Source organism: Eptesicus fuscus, chromosome 18 (assembly GCF_027574615.1).
Source record: "Eptesicus fuscus isolate TK198812 chromosome 18, DD_ASM_mEF_20220401, whole genome shotgun sequence".
Lineage (NCBI taxonomy): Eukaryota > Metazoa > Chordata > Mammalia > Chiroptera > Vespertilionidae > Eptesicus > Eptesicus fuscus.
This window is the reverse complement of record NC_072490.1, coordinates 33,318,393-33,332,520: the sequence shown is the minus strand read 5'-3', so window position 1 is coordinate 33,332,520 and position 14,128 is coordinate 33,318,393. Positions and strand designations below refer to the sequence as shown.

General features: G+C 41.6%; 1 protein-coding gene across 1 annotated transcript in view; it reads left to right on the top strand.

Moving 5' to 3' along the window:
- Window positions 1-2,430: 2,430 nt before the first annotated feature.
- The window catches only part of TFDP2 (transcription factor Dp-2), a 122,384-nt gene continuing 110,686 nt past the window's right edge, over window positions 2,431-14,128 (top strand). The window contains exon 1 of the mRNA XM_054729411.1: window positions 2,431-2,738. The gene's annotated coding sequence lies outside the window, so the exon portion shown is untranslated. The remainder of the gene's footprint in view (window positions 2,739-14,128) is intronic.

Sequence of the window (14,128 nt, the reverse complement as noted above, 5' to 3'; positions counted from 1 at the left end):
ACTGAGGATAGTGAATTGGATGATATGGCTCCGGATCTCAAGGAGCTGACAGTTTAACAGGATACAGATACCAAATGAGTAGTTACAAGTTTGACGAGTGTTAGAAAGACAAACAGGATTTCATGGGAAAAGAGCTGGAGATGGAGAGTCAGAGTAAGCATTTCTGGAGAAAGTGTTGTTTAAGCTTATGTGAAGGCACATGTAGGTGAGGTGTGGGAGACCTGAGAGATTGTTCCAAGCACAAAGAACACCACCCATGAATGGAGTTCTTTGGACATTTATGTTTGTATTTCCAATGCCTTGCACTGTTCTTGGCATACAATAAGTGTTTGCTGAATCAATAAGTGTTCTGTCATGTTTCAAACATCTGCTCTCTGGCGCTGGAGATGGTGGAAGCTTTATTTTTCTATTCAAAGGAAATAAGATCCCTTAAGGGGGAAATGAAAAGGAAGAGACAAAGCTGACTGTTGTACAAATTGCTAAATTGGAACTGTGAGTGGGAATGAAAAATTGATTTACATGAATTTTCCTCCCTGAAACAACTTGACAATTTATTCTGTTCTGGAGAATTTTCAGTTTTTAGCTTTCAAAACCAAGCTGTTTCTTATTCTAAATTTCTTGGCCTGCTGTGAAACTAGCATTTAGTGTCTTTTACAGCATACTCTGATTAGGTCATGGAAATTCACAGCTAGATCAAACACAGCTAAATCAAAATGGAAAATTTGGAACATTCACTGCCCATTTTACTTTGTGCATAGCGTTGGAAGGTGTTATAAGACACTGACTTTTAAATCATTTTTTAAAATAAATATTATCAAATGATCATAATCGCTATCATTTATTGAACACTTACTATATGCATTACATAGCAAAATCCTTGTTAACTCTATAAGAGACTAAGTAGAGGAAAATGAAAATTGCCAAATATTAGCAATTTTATATGGTTCAACTTAATATTACCTTCAGACTATCACTTTAGAAACTTATAAAGAGGTCAGAGAATCCCTGGTAGCCGTAGCCTTACTGTAAAATTTAGTACTGAATTTTCTTTATAGACAAAGAGATTCTGAGAGAGTTATAACTCCTTAATAACGCCCCCCTCCCAACTCCTATTGGCCCAAGGGCTGTCTACTTCTATTATGGTTGTTTACAATGCCTTGCACTGCTTGTTGAGGTGGTTTACAATCCATCTCCCCTGCTAGATTGAGTTCCTTGAGGGTGGAGGTTTTACCTGTCTTGCTCATTTTTTGTATCTTTGTGCCTAGAGTGTGTGAAAAGAATTTGTTACCTTGAAACCTCAACAAAATGTCTGTGGAAATTAAATAAATCATTTTTTAAAATCCTATTGATTTGTTACTGAACAATGCAAGGTAATCAGTCACTTCATTGGGGTTTTGCATTTTAGAATCAGTCCGGGGAGTGATGCATTTGGCGTTCTTGGACTCCTAGGAATTTATATATGCCCAATGATGCAGGAATTGTCTCTCCACCCCTCCCCAGAGAAAGGCCCAAAGGCGCTCTCTAACCTCCCCCACCTCCTTTTAATATTTGCTTAAATGATACCTTTTCTGCGCCTTCTCTGAACACCCTATTTAACAGAAGCCATTCTACCTTCTCTGCTTATATATTTTTACCTATAGCACGTATCAGCATGTAACAGAGGTTATATTTTGCTTATTCCTTTTGCGTATTGTCTTCTCCATTCCACTAGAATGTAAGCTCATACATGGTTTTTCACATAGGCACAGAATTAATAGACAAATGTTTTAATATTGAATTAAAGGGACAGGTAATTGGGGTTATGTGTCACGATTTTATCTTCAGCTTCCACTTGATATAGTGACTTGGCCTGGTTTGGATCTTACTTGCCTATCCAAGATCCCACATCTCCATGGTCTCTAAACCACTGTCTGAATAATTACAGGGTGCCCTACACTTGCCCCCACATGTGGCCTCCCTATTCCCCTGCTCACTCCTCCCCGAGGACGATTCATCAAAGGCTGTTTACCCTCTTTCTAAACTTTCTGAAAGGATGGGGTTTTCCAGCTTCAGGGCCTTGGGGATGGGGGTGGATGGGAAAGTCAAGTCTGGAGGAGTGGATGGGAAAGTCAAGCCTGACGAAGGGCGTGTCTACAAATATTAGGCCTCAGGCCTGCAGCCCACCCGGGAGGCGGTTGGGGAGCCGCACGGCAGGGTCAATGCAGGGGATCCATTGGGAAGCTCCGCTGAGCAGCCAGGGGTTGGAGCATTACATCCCTTCACCTCGCGGCCCCGCCCCTTCCCCTCCGGCCCCCTCCTCTCTTTGGGAAGCCTGGGGGCGGGGTTTGTTTACTCCTTGCACGCACCGCCGCCCCGGCCAATCGGTGAGGAGAAGCGCCTTACGTTACTCATCCCGCGGGCCAATCGGCGCTCACCGTGCTGCTCCGCCGCCAAAGCTCGCGCGGGGGAAGCGGGGCAGTGGCCGGGCCGGGTGCGGGCGGACCTAGCAGCCAGCGATTTCTCCCCCGGCGGCGGCGGCGGCGGCGGCGGCGGCTGCTCGGCTCGCGGGGCGCGCTCGGACCCTTCTTCTCTGGGCAGCCTCGGGGGCGCGCGCACTGTCGGCGTCCTGGGACCTCGAACTCCAGGGCCTTGGCTGGACAGGCCGCGGATCTCCCACCCCTGCCCCGAGTGTGAGTCCGTCAGAGACCGGGCCGCCGCCAAGCACGGGTGCCCCAGGCTCGGAAGAACAGCCAAGCGGGGTAAGGTATGGGGCGAGGGCGCGGGCACCTATGCCGAGGGCCTCTAGACCCGGCCCGGCGTGCTCCTGGGCAGGCTTCCCTCCCTGCGTCTCGGGGGGGCCCTCTTGTCACCCCAGTCCTATCTGAGAAGCACGCATTCTTCCAGGCCTGGCCGGGTAACCTGTGAGTGTCTGGAGGAGAACCCCCCCCCCCCCACCCACACACACACACACTGCAAACTAGGGGGGAGGCCACGTCCCTGAGTCACGCCTCGTGGAGGAGAGGAAGGGCCGCTTTCTACTTTCTCTGCCTTTCAGGGGAGAAGGATGGCTTCTAAGTCTCGTTTTCCGACTTGTCCCCCTTTCATGACCCACTCTGTCTCTGCTAGGTGTTTCTCAGAGTTCCAAAGGTGTGTGTTCTTAGGAGAACCTCATATCCCCCATAAAGGAACTTTAAAGTCCAGGGTCACTTTTTTGGACCCAAACTCCTTTGAGAAATTCCAGAGAGCCATGGTCCCCGTCCGCAGAAAATACGAAGGTTTTTGTAGGATCTTGCAGGCAATTAGTTCAGTTAATTGATGAGCGCTCAGAGCCTGGAACCAGCTGTGTGGCCTTGCGTTGCCTGGTCTCAGGTGCTTCACCTGTCAAGTAGGAGGAACTGCCTCTTCGGGGCGTGGCGGAGCTGCAGCGGGTGGTGAGGAGTAGATGTACGGATCTGTGGGACGCATTTGGAACAAAGCTCACTGCATATGAAGTGCCATGCCTGAGTTAGGCATTGTTGTTACCGACGTGAATGCTGGTTCAGAAAGGTGCCCTGTATGGTTTACCTTTTTCTGTTGAAGCAGTTAACAGGCTCACCCCTTTCCATATCCACTGCGGAAGCTCCCTTTAAGCCTTTGCATACTTTTCCTCATTCTGTGTCAGGGGGCTCACCCTCCCTGTCCTATTTATTTGTTCTCTTTTTATTAAGTCAGTAGCTCATTCTCTTCCTTACCCCTTTTCCCCCCAAACCCTAGTTTTTTGTTGTTGTTTTTTTCATTTGACTTCCACAGCCTAGTATTTTCTGGGCCACTTTTTTTTCCCCCCCTCTTAATGGCTTGAAATCATCTTCACGTGATAAATAGAAGTTGCAGTTACTCAGCTGTTCTCTATTTAGTGTAATCATGACCTGTCTGTTCAAAATTAAAATATAAAACAAGATAGTTGAGCTGATAGTACACGTTGCTTTTCCATTTTCATTGGTTGGCATATAATTTAGCTACACCGTGATCATTATCCTATTACTATAATAAATTTTTCATAGCAGTGTCCGTTTTCAAGTAGGACCAAGGAGGAAAATCAGATGCCTAGAGCCTGGATTCCCTCATACTTGTGTGCTGGCTCTGGCTGCATGTTATTTGCTAGAACATCTTGTGCCTGTGTCTGGAGTCTAGTCTGAGGGCAGACATGGTGTGTGTAGTGCTGTTCTGGCAGGAGAGGTGCCATTTCAGCAATGTGGCACTTAACGCTTGCTAATAAAGGCTCAAGACCTAAACTCGTAACTTTTTAGTTCTCTTTATTTCTAGTGGTGTGAGAGAAAACGGATTTTTCAAGCATGGAATGCTTTTATGACTGTTTTTTGATCATGTAACTTTCCCTCCAACTCTTGTAGTTGTGTAGCCCACTGGCACCTTCAAGTTTTTCCTTTGCTGCCAAAATTCTTAACTGTCTGAGCTGTGTCCTCTCAATACAATGTAACACTGAATGTACAAAGCATTTATGGATGAACATTATACATTAAAACACACTCGATTCAAAGGTTGCTTTTTATAATTAGGAATTGAAATGTGAACATACATTTGCTTTTTTTTTTTTTTTAAGATGGCTTTGTTTTCTTGCTGTTGATCATACATGAGTTATTTATGTTTACATAGCACTTCACCATTTAAAAATCCTTTGAAAAAATAAATAAAAGCCCTTTTAGGCCCAGCTGGCATGGCTTAGTGGTTGAGCATTGACTTAGGAACCAAGAGATCATGGTTTGATTCCGGCCAAGGCACATGCGTGGGTTGCAGGCTCAATCCCGGTAGGGGGCGTGCAGGAAGCAGCCAATCAATGATTCTTTTTCATTATTGATGTTTTTATCTCTTCCTCTCTGAAATCAATAAAAATATATTGTAAAATATAAAAAATAAAGTAAAAAGCCCTTTTAAGTATATGAAAGTTTATAGAACAAGATGAGGAGATGGACTAATACAAAATTAAATTCATGGTAAAGGTGGTGAATTAGAACCTAAGTGTTCTGACTTCTAGTCCATTGTTTGTTGGTCTGTCAGTCTTCACAGTTAGCCAGCAATAAAGGATGAAAAGGGAGAGTTTAAGAAGAAGTTTTAAAGCAGGGGAAGGGAAATTTCTAATTTGGGCATTAAATATTAGATATTGAGTTGTACATTAGCATCTTATTTTTTATCTTTAAACTTAGGCATATATTTTTTAAAGGTTGCATAATAAGCCATACTATCTATGAATTTACTCATAGTTTATATTGTCGCTAGGCAAACTTGACTTTTTTTTGACTGTCATATTTAAACTCTTATTGCAATATGTATCATAATGGATCTCAGAAGAAATTAGAAGACATAGAGTTGAGAGTTATTTTAGATAATAGAATTGTTAAGTTGTAATGAGTTTTAAAGATTATTTACTTATTTATTGAGAGGGAAACTAAGTTTTATTTAGGTAGAGAAAAAGAAAGAAACCAGGATTCAGGTTCCTGGAGACAGGATAAGGGGGTAAGCTTGGGAGTGACTGGCACTGCTCCCCTGGTTTCAAGTCTCAGATCATGGCTGTGAGAGAACCAAAACATGTCCAAGTGAACTCATGAGTTAGTTGCTAAAGATTATTAAACATACTTGCCTCTTTATCCTTGACCTTTTCGTTTTAATCTGGGGCACATGGCTCTAGAGGTGGTATGCGTAGATTTAAAAGTAGATTTTTGAACCCTTGGAAATTTAAAGCAAAATTATATGCATTTGCATATTTTTTTTCTAGAGAGAAGATTCATAGTTTCATACTTTCTAAGGTGAAGGAGTTGTCTAAAACCTTTTATAAAATTATTTCTAAAAACTTTTTTTTAATATATTTTATTGATTTTTTTTTACAGAGAGGAAGGGAGAGGGATAGAGAGCTAGAAACATCGATGTGAGAGAAACATCAATCAGCTGCCTCCTGCACACTCCCCACTGGGGATGTGCCAGCAACTAAGGTACATGCCCCCAACCAGAATCAAACCTGGGACCTTTCAGTCCGCAGGCTGACGCTCTATACACTGAGCCAAACCGGTTTCGGCTATTTCTAAAAACTTTTATAAAATTATTTCTTTTACTGAGCTAGAAGTTACATCTTCACTGGTTCTAGTACTCTCTTCTGTATGTGGATTTTCAAATATTTGAAGACTAGAGGCCTGGTGCACGAAATTGTGCACGGGTGGGGTCCCTCTGGGTGGTCTGTAAGGATCGGGCCGAAACCCACAGTTCAGCGCTGCCTGCAGCTCCTACCTGCCGCTGCTCCTGCTCATCCCGACCCGAGTGTGCCTGCCGAAGGCTCGCACCCAATCAGTCCCGATCTGGAGAGGCTCGCGCTGCCACAGCATCGCTTGCCAGCCATGAGCCCTGCATCTGGCGCCCTCCCAAGGGGAGTGGCCTGCGGGATCGGGCTGAAACCAGCTCTCTGACATCCCCTGAGGGGTCCTGAATTGTAAGAGGGCTCAGGCCAGGCTGAGGGACCCCACCGGTGTACGATTGGGCTGGGGAGGGACCGCAGGAGGGCTCCAGAGCGTGCCCGGCCCATCTCGCTCAGTCCCAATTGGCTGGACCCCAGCAGCAAGCTAACCTACCGGTAGGAGCATCTGCCCCCTGGTGGTCAGTGCACATCATAGCGACCGGTCGACCAGTTGACTGTCTGCCCCCTGGTGGTCAGTGTACGATTTAGTTAGCAATTGAGCAGCCTTAGCATATCATTAGCATATTATGCTTTGATTGTTGTTCGGTGCTGCCATTCGGTCGATTTGCATATTACCCTTTTATTATATAGGACTAGAAGCCCGATGCACAAAGATTCGTGCAGGAATGGGCCTTCCTTTCCCTGGCTGCTGGCACCACCTTTCTGCTCCAGCCCTGCCTTCCCATGCTGCCCAGAGGCCCTGAGCGGCTGGGGTGGTGCGTCCCACCCCACCCCTGACCACTCGGTGCCTGCATATGCAAATTAACCCACCATATTTGTTGGGTTAATTTGCATACTTACTCCTGATTGGCTGGTGGGCATCACGAAGGTACAGTCAATTTGCATCTTTCTCTTTTATTAGTGTAGATACTTATATTCCACTGACTCTTCCCATTTCTAGACATAATCTTCTCAGTCTTTAACTTCTAATGATTTTTTTGTTTTGATTTGAGCCTCCTCACAATACTAATGGCTTATATATGGATTTATTTCAATTCATCCTTATTCTTTTAAAAAATGTGGTTCCCAAAATTAGATATTAATCAGTAGAGACCACAAGTTACCTCTCTGATTTTAAACAAAAATTTTTTTGTTAATCCTCACCCAAGGATATTTTTCCATTGATTTTTAGGGAGAGTGGAAGAGAGAGGGAAAGACAAAGAGAAACATCGATGTGAGAGAAACATATCGATTGGTTGCCTCCTGCCAGGGCCTGAGGAGCCTGCAACCAAGGTAAGTGCCCTTGACTGGAATCAAACCCAGGACCCTTGGTCTACAGGCTGACGCTCTATCCACTGAGCCAAACTGGCTAGGGCCTCCCTGCTTTTAAAGCATGCAGTTTAAGCCCTGACCGGTTTGGCTCAGTGGATAGAGCGTCGGCCTTCGGACTGAAGGGTCCCAGGTTCGATTCCGGTCAAGGGCATGTACCTTGGTTGCGGGCACATCCCCAGTGGGGGGTGTGCAGGAGGCAGCTGGTCGATGTTTCTCTCTCATTGATGTTTCTAACTCTCTGTCCCTCTCCCTTCATCTCTGTAAAAATTCAATAAAATATATAAAGCATGCAGTTTAAGATTAAGAGTAGACTTGCTACTATGAATGAAAAAATAAGTTATATGGAAAGAACCTTACAGAATGATCTGATCATAAATTTCTAACTGGGCAGGTCATGGTGGATAGTAATGACCCAGACCTATAACTTCTTTAGTGAAAGGTTTTAAGCCACCCCTGTCTTGTTGTGCATATAGGTTAACGCACCTTTGAAATACCAGAAATAATTACCCTCGAAAGGGGTACTAACCCTCCAGGAAGCACATAATCTATCCCATAATCCTATCCCTGCCTTGCCTTCTCCCACCTCTATGTAATTTTCCTTACATTTCCTCCTTAATTTCAAATGCATAAAAGAAGCTGCAAAACTATTATTCTCCGAAGTATTTGAGATCTTGTTCCCCAGTATATGTTGTCAGTTTGGCTCAAATAACTCTTTAAAAAATTCCCTACCGATTTGGACGTTCTTATGTCAACACTTCTTTGGCAACCACATTACACTGTTAATTCATAAATAATTCTGGGACTAGCCTGCCTGGGTTTAAATCCTGGCTCTAGAGTTTATTAGCTAGATGACCTTGAGTAAATTATGTAAACATTTTTGGGCCTCAGTTTTCTCATCTGTAAAATGGGTTTTTTTATACATATTTTTAAATTGATTTCAGAGAGGAAGGGAGAGGGAGAGAGAGATAGAAACATCAATGATGAGAGAGAATCACTGATTGGCTGCCTTCTGCACTCCCACTACTGGGGATTGAGCCCGCAACCTGGGCATGTGCCCTGACCGGGAATCAAACCATGACCTCCTGGCTCATAGGTTGATGTTCAACTACTGAGGCACACCAGCCAGGTGTGGTTATGTGTTTTTTTAAGTTGAACAAATCAGTATTCAAAGATAATAGAGAGCATGACCTGTGCAGGCATTCTAAGGATGAATGAAAATCTTTGAAAAATTCCATCATAAATGAAAAGCAATAGAATACCTGCTGATGATAACATTCTGCCTGCAGTTTTGCCATTAAGTTCATGCTCTTCAAGACATTGTACTATATCACAGTTGCTATAAAAATAATTACTAAACATAGATCTTGAAAGAAAATAATTTGTGGAAGATTAACCATAGTGGTCAGAAAAATTATTTTGGAAAGGTTTTCCAAGAGTACTTAACTATTTTTGATCTTGAAAAACTTACTTGAAAAGCTTTTAAGTCAGTTGTTTTTCCAATACAGATTTTCATAAGAGAATTATTTTGGTTGAGAAAGTGGTGGATAAGGGCAGCTTAAATTCTTACCTAATGAAATTCAATTACAATATGAATTCTTTGATTATTATGTGGAAAAAAAACCCAAAAAAACAAGAGCCTAGCTGATCTCTCAAAATCTTTGTGTTGTTATAATAAAAACTTTAGACAGATATGTCAGGCAACTAAGATCACTTATTAGGCTTACTTCAAAATTGTAAAAATGGAGAAACAAAAGGCAAAGAGAATTATTTCAATAAAGGTACCAAAATGCTAATCATCACTCAGAGATGTTTGTCTTTTTTTAAGTGAAGTGTTTAGTGAAACGTAGAGGTAACTAGAGTGGATGCAGCTGTTGATATTTCAACTATAAGAAACCCATGGTTTCCGTAGAGGTGTTCTGCTTCTTTCAAGTTTCAGCTTTTCAAACTGGAACTCAGGAAGACACCACCGAGCAGGATCAGTGTGGAAACAAGTAACGCAAAAACACCACCAAAGAAAAGCTCAATACTGAAATAGTTCAGTATTATCAGCGAGTTACTTTAAACCTAGAAAATGCTTTCCATTAGGGGGTATCAATATTTATTTAGGTGTTAGCAGACGTTGGATTCTTTTCTAATTAATATCAGAATGATTTTCGGTCTGTTAGTGGTAATAGCTTCTTCCAGGGACCTTGGCAAATTTGAGCAAAGACTTGCTAACTCAATTAGTAAACTAGTTAATTATAATGTAAACGCGGCTAAATGTTTTAATTAATGAGCTCTCTCTAAAAGAACTAAAAAAAGTATTCCCTCTTCCCAAATCAGATTTTCTTTTATTGTCAGATTCAATGTTCTTGGGATGGTCTGGACCAGTGGTCGGCAAACCGCGGCTCGCGAGCCACATGCGGCTTTTTGGCCCCTTGAATGTGGCTCTTCCACAAAATACCAAGTCCTGGACGAGTCTATTTTGAAGAAGGGGCATTAGAAGAAGTTTAAGTTTAAAAAATTTGGCTCTCAAAAGAAATTTCAATCGTTGTACTGTTGATATTTGGCTCTGTTGACTAAGGAGTTTGCCGACCTCTGGTCTGGACTATCAGATGCTACCACTTTGAGAAAGGTCTGTTCTGAGTTATTAGTTTTCTGAGCTAAAGTTACACTCTGGGGAAAGAGTTCAAGACAATTGCATTTCCTCTATGGACATAAGTGACATAAAAGAAGAATAAATTTCAAGAAACTGAAACAGTAATCTAAAGCATGTGAACTAATGCTAAAAAAAAGACTTTCTAGACAGGGGTCACCACATACAAAACCCTTCTTCACCATAAACAGAAAGGAATTCCAAGATGAGAGAGGTCATAGTAAATAAAGAAAACAAGAGATTCTTTTATGTAAGCAGCTCATTGATAAAAAGTGCAATCCTGTTTACAAGGCTGAGCTGTAACCCATGAAATATATATTAGAAAGGATTCGTGGTTTTTCATTTTATAAATAAGGACACAAGTTGTTTTACTGGGATCAGAAAGACAGCAATGGCAGAACTGGAGCTCAGACGTGAATCTGTATGACTCGCGTGCTAGCCACTCCACTATTGCCTGGCTAAAATATTGTCTTAGGCCTTCAACATTCAAGCAAGAATCCAAAAATCTTTAGAGATTCTTCTTAGTTGGGTCTTTCTAGTATAGTTTCTGTTTTACCTGGAGTGTTGTGAATTCATTTAAATATAAATGAGTGATTTGAAAATTTACCATTGTTCTTGATTGATGATCCTTTCACTATGGTCACTGTTTACCATAACTGAACAAATAGACCATTTCTGTGTAATGTATGTGATATCTTAAATTCAGTTGTATTTCAGTTCATTGGTTAAATCATGATTGTGAGCTGCATGAATCTATTGTATACTGACTAGTTTACTGTGAATAGAAACACGTACATACTCAAGATGTATGTTAACCTAACTTCTTTGTAACGTAAGTGTTTTACTTTTATTGTCAGGCTTATATTATGTACTACAAGTCCTTTTGACTTGTTCAAAAATTAAATATATGTAGGCTAAAACAAAATACAGTTATAATGAAATTATGTCACATCTTAAAGTTGTGATAAAGAAGAGAAAAAGGCTAAAAGTGTTCCCAAAAAACAAGAAGAATAAAAATATAATAGCAAATAATAGTGCCATCTATTGTTGGTCACAGAGCAGAAGCACCATGTGTTTCAGTCAAAGATGTTGTGGCTAATGATGCTGTTATCACCAAGGGTGTGGGTATGTCTGGTAAGTTGAATATGCAACAAGAAAGTAAGTTTCTTCGAAAATAATGATTGTACAGATCTTGTTATTAAAGTAGAAAATATAGCACAAAGGGTTTTTATTTTCTCTCTTCACCTTTAGCTCTGGGTATATATGGAAGCTTTCGGACAAACTGCTCAACAGAGCTCAGCTGGCTAATCTATCTACCTGTCTGTCTTAGTAGCAGAAGTCTCTGACTTATTTAGTACTTCCCGTTTGTATAAAATTCACTCCAGCATTTCACCTTGGAAAAAACCAGTTTGACTGGAGTAGATGCAGTCTACTGCATCTAATGTAATAGAGAGCTATTATATTAATTTGACTTACTAATTTATGTAAAACTTTTTCTGATTATTTCTTATCATCTTAACTACCTCAAGGGTAGAGTAATTCTCAGCCCACCGTCTACTTTTTTATTAAACCTCCTAATGAATAACTAGGCAGATTATGAAGCAATTTTTCATGTTGCAACTAATAGCAACTTTGATGAATTTTGCATAGTTAATCTACATCTATTAAGTAACCAGGCCTTGTTAAACTTTTTATGTGCAATGTAAATATTGTAAGCTGTGACAATTTACATTTTCTTGTGCTTAATGTGTGTGAATCTTATTGTGTTTGATATTCCCCATTAAAACACTCCCTCCTCTCAGTCTTAGCGCTTGGTTATCTTGCACAAATCCCACATTTCCTCAAGAGGAGTATAGGACAGTGGTCGGCAAACTGCGGCTCGCGAGCCACATGTAGCTCGTGAGCCACAGTTTGCCGCTCTGTTGACTAATGAGTTTGCCGACCATGGTATAGGAGATCAGGTGCTAAGGACGAGGAAATAAAGTAAGCCATTTGTGTTTTCTGGATTCTTCTGGGCTTAGGGTCTCAAATTTGCCTTTTCTGATTTCTTGTACTCATATTCAACTATTACCAATTACTGCATTAATATCCGGCTGTTACCAATTTCAGAATTTTCTAGAATAAAAGCATTCCTCATATTTTTAGTCCCACTCTATAGAGGTAAAACCATGTTTAAAAATGATTTTTATGGACAGATGCCAGATTTAAAAATTGCACTTAAAGCCCTGCTGGCGTGGCTCAGTGGTTGAGTTTCGACCTATGAACTAGGAGTTCATGGTTCGATTCCCGGTAAGGGCACATGCCTGGGTTGCGGGCTTGATCCCCTGTACTGGGCATGCAGGAGGCAGCCAATCAATGATTCTCTCTCATCATTGATGTTTCTGTCTCTCTTTCCCTCTCCCTTCCTCTCTGAAATCAATAAAAATATATTTTTTAAAAAATTGCACTTAAATTTTAATAACTAAATAGCATCTCTGTAACTGACACCCTAGTGTCCCTTTCCAGTTATGAATCCCTCTTCCCCAAGGGAACTATTCAGACTTCTAACAGCATGAATTGATAAAACCACCTTTCATAGTATCTATTTTTAGTTCTTTTGATGATTATCACTCTTAATGATATAATTATTGCTTCACTTTTTTTAATATATATATTTTTTATTGATTTCAGAGAGGAAGGAAGAGGGAGAGAGAGAAACATCAGTGATGAGAATCATTGATCGGCTGCCTCCTGCATGCCCCCACTGGAGATCGAGCCCGCAACCTGGGCATGTGCCCTTGACCGTAATCGAACCCAGGACCCTTCAGTCCGCAGGCTGATGCTCTATCCACTGAGCCAAACCAGCCAGGGCTGCTTCACTTCTTAAAAAAAAAACAAAAAACTTATTTTGAACTAATTTTAGACTTACAGGAAATTTGTAAAAGTTGTACAGAGTTTAATTATATTTCTCAGCCCATTTCCCCTAATGTTAGTTTACATTTTATATAACCACTAGAGGCCCGTTGCAGGAAGATTCCTGCAAGAATAGGGCTTCCTGCGGCCAGAGCAAAGCAGAGAGGGGAGCAAAGCCCGCCAAAGCTTGCTTCCCTCCCGTCTCCGCTGCCTCGCTCCCTTCTCCACAGCTTCACTCTCTTCTGCAGCGCTTGGCTTCCTTCTACGCTGTCTTCAGTCTTCGCTCCACGTCTGCGTATGCAAATTAATCATCATATTTGTTGGGTTAATTTGCATACCCGCTCTGATTGGCTAGTGGGCATAGCAGAGAAATGGTCAATTTGCATGGTTCTCTTACTAGTATAGATAGGGTAATTATCAACAGCAGGAAGTTAACATTGGTACAATATTGTTGACTCAACTCCAGCCAGACCTTATTTGAATTTCACCAAATTTTTTCACTAATGACATTTTTCTGTTACAGGATTCTATTCAGGATCCCACATTATACATTTAATTGCTATCTCTCCTTAGTTGTCTCTATTCTTTTTTAAAAATATTTTTATTGATTTCAGAGAGGAAGGGAGAGGGGAGAGAGAGACAGAAACATCAATGATGAGCATCAATCATCAATTGGCTGCCTCCTGCACACCCTACACCAGGGATCGAGCTCGCAATGTGAGCATGTGCCCCAACCGGGAATTGAACTGTGACTTCCTAATTCATAGGTCAACGCTCAACCACTGAACCATTGTCGCTATTCTTTAACAGCCTTCAATTCTTGTTATATGACTTTGACACTTTTGAAGAGTGCTGATAAAAAATTTACAGAATTTTTCTCTATTTGGGTTTGTCTGTTGTTGTCACTGGTTGGAGTGTGGTTATGCATTTTTTAGTAAAAGTATCACAAAAAAATAATGTCTTCCTGTTTTTCACAGGGCATCATATCAAGGGGTTCATCACATTGTTATGTTTTAATCATTGGTGATGTTTATCTTTGTCTCTTGGTTAAGTTGATGGCTGCCTGGCACCCGGGACCTGGGCTTCCATCACAGCCTGTGGCTTGCCTGGGCCCTCGAAGCCCCGCCTTCATC